The sequence below is a fragment of the Anomaloglossus baeobatrachus genome, chromosome 7 (genome assembly GCF_048569485.1).
Source record: "Anomaloglossus baeobatrachus isolate aAnoBae1 chromosome 7, aAnoBae1.hap1, whole genome shotgun sequence".
NCBI classification, from domain to species: domain Eukaryota; kingdom Metazoa; phylum Chordata; class Amphibia; order Anura; family Aromobatidae; genus Anomaloglossus; species Anomaloglossus baeobatrachus.
Genome location: NC_134359.1, coordinates 93,020,927 through 93,034,011, shown reverse-complemented (window position 1 = coordinate 93,034,011; position 13,085 = coordinate 93,020,927).

Here is a 13,085-nt window from a genome sequence, read left to right as displayed (position 1 = left end):
TTAAAAATACTTGATTTCATAATCCCTATTATTAATACAAAAATAAAAAAATGCGACATCTTACCTTTAAAGACCCGGTTGGTGCAGGTCTTGCAGCAGATTAAACTGCACACTATATTGTAGATGCTGCTTTTCCAGAATGATGAGGCTTAGTTTATACTGATAAGTTTATTTCCGCTTTATTTTTTTTTTAAACCAATTCAAATGCAATGATAAATCACAAGAAAAAGGTAAATAGAAAACATTTCCCAATCTTTGTTCTAGAAAACTTTTTCTTCTTAAAAGTGAGTAATATGGATAGATGAAAAGTAGACATTGGTGGGTGCTGCTGTGAAATATTGAGAAATATGACTTGTTTCAGTTTCTAGATGTTTGAGTGTTACCAAGCTATACATTTCAGGAATGAATAAGACCCTTCTTCAGGATTCTTAAGGATTTAACAGGAAAAAAATGTACACAGCTTTAGGCCCCCTTCACACGTCCGTGTCTCCGGTACGTGTTAGGTCAGTTTCCGTATGTACCAGAGACACGGACACACGTACTCCAATGTTATTCAATGTATGGAGTTACACGTGCGTTTTTCCATAAGGTGCATGATACGTTTGTTTGTCCGTAAAACACGGATGCATGTCCGTTTTATGCACGGAACATGCACACACACACCCAATGAAAGTCTATGGGTCCGTGAGCACACGTACGTGACACGGATGCATCTCCGTATGGACCGTGTACGTTTTGTGCTTTTTTGAAGCGATGTCGGTCAATCTTTTTTTTCTGTGTATGTCAGTCAATCTCCCTCAGTCCGTCGGTCGGTCTCTCTCTTTCTGTCGGTCGGTCTCTCTCTCTTGTCTCTCCCTCTCTCAGTCTGTCGGTTAGTCTCCCCCCTCTCTCATACTCACCGTTCCCAGATCACTGCCGCGGCGCTGCACAGCTGTTAAAAAAACTCCGGCGGCTTTTACTATTTTGAAAAAGCTGGCCGCTCATTATTCAATCTCGTATTCCCTGCTTTCCCCGCCCACTGGCGCCTGTGATTGGTTGTAGTCAGACACGCCCCCACGCTGAGTGACAGCTGTGTCACTGCAACCAATCACAGCCGCCGGTGGGCGTGTCAATATAGAGCAGCATTAAAAATAAATAATTTAAAAAAACGACGTGCGGTTCCCCCCAATTTTGATACCAGCCAGGGTAAAGCCAAACGGCTGAAGGCTGGTATTCTCAGGATGGGGAGCACCACATTATGGGGAGCCCCCCAGCCTAACAATATCAGCCAGCAGCCGCCCGGAATTGCCACATCCATTAGATGCGACAGTCTCGGGACTGTACCCAGCTCATCCCGATTTGCCCTGCTGCGTTGGCAATTGGGGTAATAAGGAGTTAATGGCAGCAGCCCATAGCTGCCACTAAGTCCAAGATTAATCATGACAGGCGTCTCCCCGAGATACCTTCCATGATTAATCTGTAAGTTAAAGAAAATAAGCACACACAACGAAAAATCCTTTATTTGAAATAATAAACAAAAACAAAACACCCTCGTTCACCACTTTATTAAGCCCCGAAAACCCCTCTAGCTCCGGCGTAATCCACGGAGGTCCCGTGACGCTCTCAGCTCTGCTACATGAAGCTGACAGGAGCTGCAGTAGAACACCGCCGCTCCTGTCAGCTCCACGCAGCAACTGAGGTGAGTAGTTCGATCAGCGATGATGTCACTTAGGTCACTCGCGGCCACCGCTGGATCCTCCAACTGTGACAGCAAGTCGCCCGAGTGACAGCGATGAAGTCACAGGTGAGTTGCGGTCTCGGGCGGAGGATCCAGCTAGCCGCGTGTAATCTGAGTGACAGCAGCGCTAATCGCGCTGCTCACTTCAGTCACTCAGGGGATTAGTGGTCACCGGTGAGTCCTTCACGGGTGACCGCTAATCAGTACGCGACACAGACAGAGCCGCAGTATGACAATGAAGTCGGGTGAAGTTCACCAGAGTTCATTTTCATCGCACGACGCTGTCTGTCTGCTGTCAGCGGGCATATAGCAACGTCATTGTGCATCACGCACGGAACATTTCACACGGACAACACACGGACATTACACTTACGTATCTCACGCACACATGGACATTCCACATGCACACACGGATAGCATACACAATCACACGGATGTCACACGTACCAGAAAAACGGTCAAAAAAAAACGGAACACGGACCTGAAAAACGGCACGTAAGACACACACGTGTTTTTCACGGGCGTGTGAAGGGGGCCTTAAATAGTAAGTTAAAGCACCACTCCAGTGTTTTTTTCAGTGCTGAAGTGGCGCTTTAAATCGAAGTCCCCTGCCCCCTTTCATATACTCACCCTTTGATGGCTTCACCTTTTACAGATTTACAGACTACACTCCGCTCCCGCGGTGCCATCTTGTGACTGTAACTTCTGACTGGCTGAAAGTCAGAAGTTACATCACAAGCTCCCAATGCATGTCTGAGAGCCAGAATGAGGACAGAATGAGGCTCTCATACACTTTTAGGCTAGTTTCACACTTGTGTTGAACGGCATCCATTGCATTGCTTTGTGTGACGGATGCAACGGATGCGTTGCATATAATGGCACAACGGAGGCAATGGATCGTACAAAACAACGGAAAGCTTTTTTTTTTTTTTACAGTTTTACCGGCGGCAGACTATTGTGAACGATCAGCTGATCAATCGGCTGCTGTGCGATCAGCTGAGTGCTCTCAAAAACTGACTGCTCAGCTGACCGCTCTAAAAGACGGCTGCCGGGCGCTCAGCTGAGCGCTCTCAAAAGCAGGCTGCCGGGCGCTCAGCTGATCGTTCGGTCACTGAGACACAAAATAAAGTTTCTGTGATTAAACAAAAAAAAAGATGAGCATGCGCAGTGAAAAAATAAAGGATTCCGCTGCTCAAAAAAGTTACATGCTGCGTTCCTTCCGCCCGCAGAAGCAACGCAGCATCGGCCTGGCGGAAGTAACGCAGCGTCGGCCGGCGGAAGCAACGCAGGTACTTCGGTCACAATCCGTCATCCATACAAGTCTATGGGAAACAGCGGAATCCGTTAACGGATTCCGCTGTTTTCCAAAAGGGCGGATTGTGACTGAAGGTAATTAACGCAAGTGTGAAACTAGCCTTATTGTGTTGTGACCTCCGGCGCACTCCATGAAACACTGGAGTATCCGACAGTTTCAGGGGACTTACGTTTAAAGCACCACTCCAGCGGTACAAAAAAATAAAAATGCTGGAGTGCTGCTTTAACACTAGAAGTCCCAGGAATTTCGAGCTCCATAGGGTTCCAATGGTAGAAATGTTAAATGACCCCTCTCTGGGACTTCTAGTGTTAAATGAGCTAGAAATAGAATACACTTGGGCCAGTTGACCCATTCTTCTGTTAGCCACCCCAACCCAGGTCCTCGGCTAGCATATAAAGGGGGATGGCTGGCTACTTTTTTAAATAGCCAAGGCAACCCTCTTCTGTAACAGTGGATGGCAACACCGAAAAGGGCCTGGCCTAAATACTGACCTGTCCCCTTCACACACAGCTCTAAAACACTCCAATCAATATTGGAGGTCTCTCTGATTTTTTTGTGGACCACTCAGTCTGCAAACAAACAAGGATATGTAAACAGCCCCGAAGACTACAACCGAAAAATGGAGGTCTGGATGTGGCCCTCTCTTGTACTGGGAAGATTACAGAAAGCAGATACTTCTGGCACTATTGTAAAAGGCACCTTAGTACTCTTAGGAACCAAGCGCACAAACCTTGTATTAATGTATTTTTGTGTTTCAGATCTTTGGTGTTAGGTATATGAATGATAACACATTGATTGGACTCATGAAGAATGATGTGGAGGCTAATGAGTTCTCCAATAAGTCTATATGGTGATGCAGCTGACGTACGTCTGTAGTCACATACTGGGTAGTGGTTACAAAAAGTGATTGCCATTAAGTCTGTTGGTAACTTATGTCTATCATAGCAATATGTACTTAAAGGGAATCTGCCACCAGGTTTTTGCTCCCCCATCTGAGAGCAGGATAATGTAGAGACAGAGACCCTGATTCCAGCGATGTGTCACTTATTGTGCGGTTTGCTGTCATTTTGATATTTTGATAAAATCAGTGTTTTCTCTGCTGCAGATCTAGCAGTTATTTGAATGTAGAGCATAGCTATAGCAAGCTCATGCAGCTGCTGGACTAACTTGCAACACTCCAAGTAGTCCTCTACTGATAATCTCATGCTAATTAAACAGTGATTTTATGAAAATTACACTACGCAGCCCAGTAAGTTACACATCCCTGGAATTAGGGTCTCTTTTCCTTCATTATGCTGGTCTCAAATTAGGTGGCAAAAACCTGGTCACAGATGCTCTTTAACACCTCCTTCTGTCTCCCCATCGTGGTGTATTTTATTTCCATGAAGAAAAGGCACACAACAAAAATGTTGAATGTAGACAGAGTTATAACGAGCTCATGCAGCTGCTTGACTAACTTGCAATACTCCAAGTAGTCCTCTAATGATAATCTCCTGCTAATTAAACAGTGATTTTATCCAAATTACACTACGCTGCTCAGTAAGTGACACACTGCTGGAATCAGGGTCTCTTTTCCTTCATCATGCTGGTCTCAGATTAGGTGGCAAAACCTGGAAGAAATGGCACACAACAAAAATAAATAAAAAATAACAATTGTTACAACAGTTGCTTACGAAGCCCGAAAATAACAAAATTAAATTCAATAAATGCTAAGGGGTACTTTGCACACTACAACATCGCAGCTGCGATGTCGGTGGGGTCAAATCGAAAGTGCCGCACATCCGGCGTCGCTGTTGATATTTTAGTGTGTAAATAGTCTTTGATACGATTAACGAGCGCAAAAGCGTCGAAATCGTATCATCGGTGTAGGGTCAGTCATTTCAATAATTGCGCTGCCGCGACGGTACGATGTTGTTCCTCGTTCCTGCGGCAGCACACATCGCTGTATATGAAGCCACAGGAGCGAGGAACATCTCACTTGCGTCCCGCGGCTCACACCGGCTATGCGGAAGGAAGGAGGTGGGCGGGATGTTTACGTCCCACTCATCTCCGCCCCTCCGCTCCTATTGGCCGCCTGACGTGTGACGTCGCTGTGACGCAGCACAATCCGCCCCCTTAATAAGGAGGCGGTTCGCCGGCCAGAGCAACGTCGCAGGGCAGGTGAGTGCATGTGAAGCTGGCGTAGCGATAATGTTCACTACGGCAGCTATCACAAGATATCGCAGCTGCGACAGGGGCGGGAACTATCGCACTCGGCATCGCAGCAATCGGCTTGTGATGTCGTAGTGTGCAAAGTACCCCTAACCATCATAAAATTTGCTGACCTTGAGATGCTACTGGCGCATTATGACTTCTTTAGGCTCTGTGCACACGCTGCAGATTTGGTGAGAAATTTTCTGCACCAGATCTGCTCGCTGTGGCAAAAAAAGCGCTTCAAAACCGGATGTGGTTTTGGTGCATTTTTTTAGGCCATCAAGAAAGTCAATTAATTGAAATAAGTAGGTGTAAAAACGCTGCCACACCTGACCAATAATTAACATGCTGCAGATTTTTTCTGCATCAAAATCTGCACCAAAACAGCACGAAAAAACCACAGCATGTGCACAACGAATCTACAATCCCATAGACTTTGCTGGCTTCAGGAGAGACATGTAGATTTTGATGCAGATTTTAAAAAAACTGCGTCAAAAACCGCACCATGTGCACAGGGCCTTACAGTTGCCCTTTAATGCTTTTGCTCTATGGTTCGTAATCCGTGAGGTGACCAATTCCACACTTGCTACTTCCCCAGAGGCTGCTCTTTTCTTCATTTTTCCCATGGGTCAATCTTCAGGCCAGGAAGACGGTTGTACTTTGTCGAAAAAAGTTCACAAATAACCCCCGATGCCGAATAATTGGTTTTGGGAGGTTGCTCTGACAAAAAGGATGAAATAAACTTAGTGCTCACTGAATCTCTTCTTTAGAGCCAATTAATATTCCTATTAGAGAACTACTGAACCAGCAATTATCAAATATGACACCAATACCAATATTATTATTGAAATTGCTTTTTTAATAAGCAGAAGCATTCCAATAATGCCGTTTACAAAGGGCAATTATCATTAGTGTAAAAGCACAAAAAGGATCAACAAGAAATCTAATGTTCACCATTGATCTACATTGATTGTGCCTACAAAAAAACATCATTGCCACTGTCTCGGGTATTCACAAACATAAATGTCACATGCACTGACATCTACTCTTACAATACGGATTTCTGCCTAGTGTTATCATTAGGCAAAATATAACTCTTCACAGGGAAAACCACTGTGACGGCTTTTATTGGAAATGAGTTAGATTAAATGTTAGGTCCATTTAAATTAACTGCAGCCGCTTTGCAGTTTTTTGTCAAATTGGCACTGGAACAACAACTTTTTTATGGGCAGCATGGTGGCTCAGTGGTTAGCACTGTTGCTTTGTAGCGCTGGGGTCCTGGGTTCAAGTCCCACCAAGGACAACATCTGCAAGGAGTTTGTATGTTCTCCCCGTGTTTGCGTGGGTCCCGATTCTCTGGTTTCCTCTCATACTCCATAGACATACTGATAGGGAATTTAGATTGTGAGGTCCAATGGGGACAGTGTTGCTGATTTATGTAAAGTGCTGTGGAATTAATGGCGCTATATAAGTGAAAAAATATTTTTTGCCCCAATTGCATCTGCAACGTGTGAACAAAGCCCAAAACCACCATATTGTTGTTAGCACTGTTGTTTTCCCACCAAATAAAACATCTGCAAGAAGTTTGTATGGTCTCACTGTGTTTGTGTCGTTTTCTTCTAGGTGCTCTGGTTTCTTCCCGCTGATAGGGAATGTAGATTGTGAGCCCCAATGGGGACAGTGATGATAATGTCTGTAAAGCGCTGCAGAATGTGATGGCGCTATACAGTGTGTCTACCGCCATTAACTTGAGAACGGCGGCAGCTATAGGCATAGAAGTGGTGTCTATGTATAGTAAAGTAGCCATGCGCTAAGCAATGAAACCACCTATTGCGCCACCTGGTGGAAAACAATGGAGTTAGCATTTTTATCTTGAAAACGGAACAAGATAGAGAAAAAAAGGGAAGTACAAAGTTGTAAGGCAACATCAATTCAATACGAATCGACACCTTGCATACAGAAATGCTATTATTAGAACGTGGAAAACTCACAAGGCTGTGGACGTGAAGCGATACCTCATGGAGACCTTCCTACAAGTCATTGGGTATGGTGGCTGTGTGGAGTGGCCTCCACGCTCACCTGACCTGATCCAATTGGACTTATTTCTGTGAGGTCACATCAAACAGCAGGTGTATGCGACCCCTCCACCAACATTGCAGGACCTACAATGACGTATCACAGATGCTTGTGCAAACGTGTCACCTACCATATTGCACAAGGTGCAGCAAGATACAGTATGCTGTCCAGAATCCAGATGTGCATTGCAGCTGACGGTGGCCACTTTGAGCATCCAAGTTAAATGAGTGCCATATGCGTGACCAGCAATCAATGTTTTGGGGGGGGGTCATGGGTTTCATATCATAGCATTTCTGTATGCAAGGTGTCGATTCGTATTGAATTGATGATGCCCTACAACTTTGTAATTCACTTTTTTCTCTATCTCGTTCCGTTTTCAAGATAAAAATGCTAACTCCATTGTTTTCCACGAGGTGGCGCAATAGGTGGTTTCATTGCATAGCGCATGGCTACTTTACTATACCTAGACACCACTTCTATGCCTATAGCTGCTGCCGTTCTCATGTTAATGGCGGTGGACAGGATATGGGTGGACACACTGTATAAGGCCTGTTTCACACGTCAGTGAAAAACACAGATTTTTTCACTGACTTGTTAAAAAGGCATATGTCCCTTTATGTGCCGTGATTCACGGAACACGTGTGTTATACATGTGCTATCTGTGATCCGTGATAGCACATGGAGATAAACTCACCTGTCCCCGCTCCTGCTGTCCATGGTACTGAAGTCTCCCGCGATGCTGTGTCCAGCAGCTGTCTCTCTTACCGCTGCAGCTACTTCCCATTAAGCTGTGCAGTGCACAAATGCATATGCATGAGAATAATGAGCCAGCTTGGAAGCAGCAGAGAGCAGTGGCCGAAGACAGCATCGCTGGAGATGGGTGAGTTTAAAAATGTTTTTATTTTCTATGTCCGTGTTTTTATGGTACGTGTTTCATGGATCACACCATAGTGTGGTCCATGGGACATCAGTGATGCCAGAAAAAACTGACATGTCTCTGTGCGGAAATCACGGACACGCGTGTACACCGCACAGAGACACGGTCAGTGAGAATCACTGATGTGCGCACACACCCATTAATTTTAATGGGTCTGCGTATGTCCATGATTCTGGTATGTATAAAAACTGTCACATACGTACCAGAATCACTGACGTGTGAAAGTGAAAGAGGCCTAAGCGAGACTAATAGTCAAACAAGACTGCACCAATTTTCTAATTTAATTAATTGAAAGATTAATTCTACTCATTTGCTGGTGAAGGGTGTGTGACGTCATTGTGCACTTTGAATTTCATTCAATATTTTATATTTTAAATCTTCAAAAAGTTTAAAATATAAGTTACTTAAAGGGAACCAACCACCACGATTCTCCCACATAAAGTGAAGGCAGTACCATATTGGCACTAGCATGGTGATTAAAATCATACATTCAGTTTGCACATGGAATATTTGATTGCAGAAAAAAATGCTGATAATGGTCCAGAAGTTGGTGCATTCTGTGATTGATCTGTGCACTGGGGCGGGCCTTTGGGGGTCGGGTCCTCTGTGAATATAACTCCTCCGGTGGCGTCCTGGCTTGCCCTTTTCTATATTTAAATTTCCGCTGGCCTGGCCATTGTTGGCGCATTCACATAGGTACAGTGGTGATGTCTTCATTACAATAGCGCTGGAGTCAGCGCATGTGCGTACTGCGATCTCCATCACCATTTTATTGAAGACACTGTGGAGAAGACTATGAGCGACTTCGGCGTATGTGCAGATGAAAAAAAATAAATCAATCTGCGCATGCGCCGATGACCCTCAGTCTTCTCCAGTGTCTTCAATAAAATGGTGCCAGACCCGAACACAAAGGCGTGCCCCGATGCTCACATCAATCACAGAACGCACCAACTTCTGGACCTTTATCAACACTTTTTTTCTGCAATCAAAGATCTTGTCTGAAAAGTGAAGGTATGATTTTAATCTCCATGCTAGCGCCAGTATGGCACAGCCTGTACTTTATATGGGAAAATCCTGGTGGTTGGTTCCCTTTAAATACTAGCCAATATGTAGACAACATTTGTTATAATTTTTTCTTACTAATTTGTCAAAAATTTCAGAACTTAGGACTTTTGCTGTTACCTGTATTTTAGACATTTTAGAACCAAATTAAAGGGAAATGCCACAAAAAAACCCCCAAAACAATAAAACAGTTTACATCATAATTATTTGTTAAATACTTCAGACTGTAATTTATAGTCTTTTTGTTGTTTTTTTGCTAACAGCAGCAAGAATGATAGCCACCAATCCTCGGTGCTGGTATATAGATTGTTGGGTAAATGCTTCACCCCTGGTGTTTTATTTAAATTTTACATCTTAGTTCTTAAAATAAGTTTGTGTACCTCCATAAAGAAGGCAATACGAGGATTCCTACTTTATAAGGGACCTTCGTTGCCTATGAGCTCGTATAGAAATGATTGACTGATAACCTTGTCTGTTTCTAAAAAAAAAATCAACTAATTATGCCAGATATGGAAATGAAGACTGATCCTTCTATAGTTTCACTTCACAGTAGTCAAGTTATTGTTTGTGGGTTTGAAAGGATATTTGGGAGTCATCAAGGAGGAAGGAAGAGCTACTTAGATGGGACATGGTTGGGAGGAGGGTGAAGCCCAATTTGTGTTATCTGGATGCTCTTTTCCTGCTGGATTTTGGCCCAGGAGAGGATTTTTTCTAATTGATTTTCTGCCACTTGATGCCTTTTGTTGTTCCTGCCCCCTGAGCGGATAAAAGTCTCTTTCCTCTGGTTTTCCGTCTCCTTGGCTGCCTGAATTACAATGGATAAAACAGGATTACACTGAGCTGATCCTATTAAACTCACCCAATCCTCACACACTGCCCTCCCTACTGAGCAATCTGCAAACTCACTTAGGCTATGTGCCCACGCTACAGGATTTATCGCGGATTTGACGCGGATTTTGACGCGGATTTAGCGCGGATTTGCCGAAAATCTGCAGCACAGCTACTCCCCAGCCATTTCAATGGCATTTTGGAAATGCTGTGCCCATGCTGCGGATTTTTCCGCTGCGGATTTTGCCGCGGATTTTGATGCGGAACAAACTGCAGCATGTCAATTGTTTGGTGCGGATTTGGTGCGGATTTTCTGTTTTGAATGGGGAAAAAAAAAAAAATAAAATCCGCATCAAAATCCGCGGCAAATCCGCGGTAAATCCGCGTTAAATCCGCGGCAAATCCGCGGGTGCGGATTTGCCGCGAAAGTTGCGGATTTTCAGGCAAAAAAATCCGCAGGGACCTTTTACTGTGGACACATAGCCTTAGACTTCTCTTTCTGTTTGTGAGGCTTCCCAAAGCCCCCTCCGCCCTCAAATGTCTTGGGAGACCCTTTCACTGCCCTGAAACACTATATGATGCAATAATCATTTTCACGGATATTATTCTAGTAAATTGGTGAAAAGAGAGTATTTTAGAAATGCGCACTTTACAAAAAAATCAGAATTGCATAGACAGAGGTTTCCTTTTATATTGCCACTAATGGAATAAAATCCCATTGTTAGGCCATGTGCACACACTGCGTTTTTACCCACTTTTTTTTGCTACAGAAATTTCTTGAGAAAATGGTTGTAACCTTTCTGCAGACATTCTCCAGCAAAACCTATGGAAAAAAAAAATAGCTGAGCGCACACTGCGTTTTTTTCTCAAGAACATTCTTTCTGCAGAATTTCTTGAGAAAAAGAATGTGCATTTCACTTCTTTTCTGCAGGAACCTGCGTTTTTCGGTGCGTTTTTTGAACGCAAGTGTGCTGATCTTTCAGACTCTGAAGAAATTTCTTGAGAAAAATCCTTTTTCTAGTGCGCACAGGGCCTACACCAAAATAAAAATACATCCCTGGCAGTTATACTAAAGATAATTCAGATCAACCATAATTTGTCTGATGACCTAAACTGTTACAGGGGTCACTTTTTATAGCTAAAATAAGTTAATGGCAGCCAAAAGTGATAACCGATATGCAGATGAACCCAATTTTCATTTTGGAAAATGGTGACTAAAACTGAAAATGACAAGCTTTGAGAAGAAAAAATAAATTTAAAAAATATTTTTTTTAAATACCCCAAAAAAATATCTAAAACCCAATGGCACCATAAATCCAGAACTAATCCACAAATATTCATTTGAACAATTACAAAGTCTTATAAAAAAAAAAAAAAAGGGGGGGAATCGAATGTGCCCCTGACTGGCATCATGAATGGGCAGGATAACACAGTGTGACAGCTGCCTAAATGTAAAGAAAAAAAAAAAAGAAAAAGAACTCCGGCACTCCTAGAACCCCAATAAGTAAAACAGGGAATGGAATTTCTTATAGATTCTTTATTGAATGAGAATAGGTGTAAAACAGTCCGTAAACAGTTTTTGACGTTTCGGCCCCAGGCCTTTATCAAAATCGGACCATCAGATGGATTAACACAGAGAATATGTGGGTTAATTCACAGGGAATTATCATCGCTGAATGACCTGTAAAGAGGCTAGGTGGTGTATATGATAGGTGTATTAGTAGGTACACAGGTAATGGGTGTCGCTATAGTAACCAACAGCCTGTAGAGGCTTAATGAGATGTATGCGAGTCCAGAATATGGACTGCAGGGTCCTAATATTAATATCAAGGAATGGGTTAATAGTGCCCCGGGTATATTAGGGATCCAGTGTTGCTTGGATAATGACCTAAACCTAATAGGTGCCACCTTGTAGGTATAGAGAAGGGGGAGTTTAAACATAGGAATCAGGACAAGGTCAATTTTTGTGCTATTGGAGCTGGAGCATGTAATGGCTGGAGGGGAGTTATTGCCTTGTATTGTGAAGAGGTCTCATGCCATAGTGAAACAGTCCTAGAATCTCCTGCTATCTCCTTCACAATACAAGGCGATAACTCCCCTCCAGCCATTACATGCTCCAGCTCCAATAGCACAAAAATTGACCTTGTCCTGATTCCTATGTTTAAACTCCCCCTTCTCTATACCTACAAGGTGGCACCTATTAGGTTTAGGTCATTATCCAAGCAACACTGGATCCCTAATATACCCGGGGCACTATTAACCCCATTCCTTGATATTAATATTAGGACCCTGCCGTCCATATTCTGGACTCACATACATCTCATTAAGCCTCTACAGGCTGTTGGTTACTATAGCGACACCCATTACCTGTGTACCTACTAATACACCTATCATATACACCACCTAGCCTCTTTACAGGTCATTCAGCAATGATAATTCCCTGCAAATTAACCCACATATTCTCTGTGTTAATCCATCTGATGGTCTGATTTTGATAAAGGCCTGGGGCCGAAACGTCAAAAACTGTTTATGGACTGTTTTACACCTATTCTCACTCAATAAAGAATCTATAAGAAATTCCATTCCCTGTTTTACTTATTGGGGTTCTAGGAGTCCTGGAGTACTTTTTCTTTTTTTGTGCTAATTTTCTCCTGAGCACCTACTTGTTGATGCGGGGTCTCTCCAAAACTTTTTTCGCCTAAATGTAAAGGTCTATAACCAAGCTATAAAAATTGAAGCCTACATGTAAGGAGATGGACATATTGCCCATGTTTCCCCTAGAAGACACTAAAGTGATTGTTGTGATGTAAAATGTGGTGTATTTGTAATGTGTAATGTGAATTGTGATGTGCTAGCGATGTTGAATTGCGTTATTCCAACAGTACGGCAAAAAGCTGTTAATTTTTAAGAGTCTAGTCCAGAATGGGAGTGGCTTGAGTTCGGGGTTAGTGACTGTT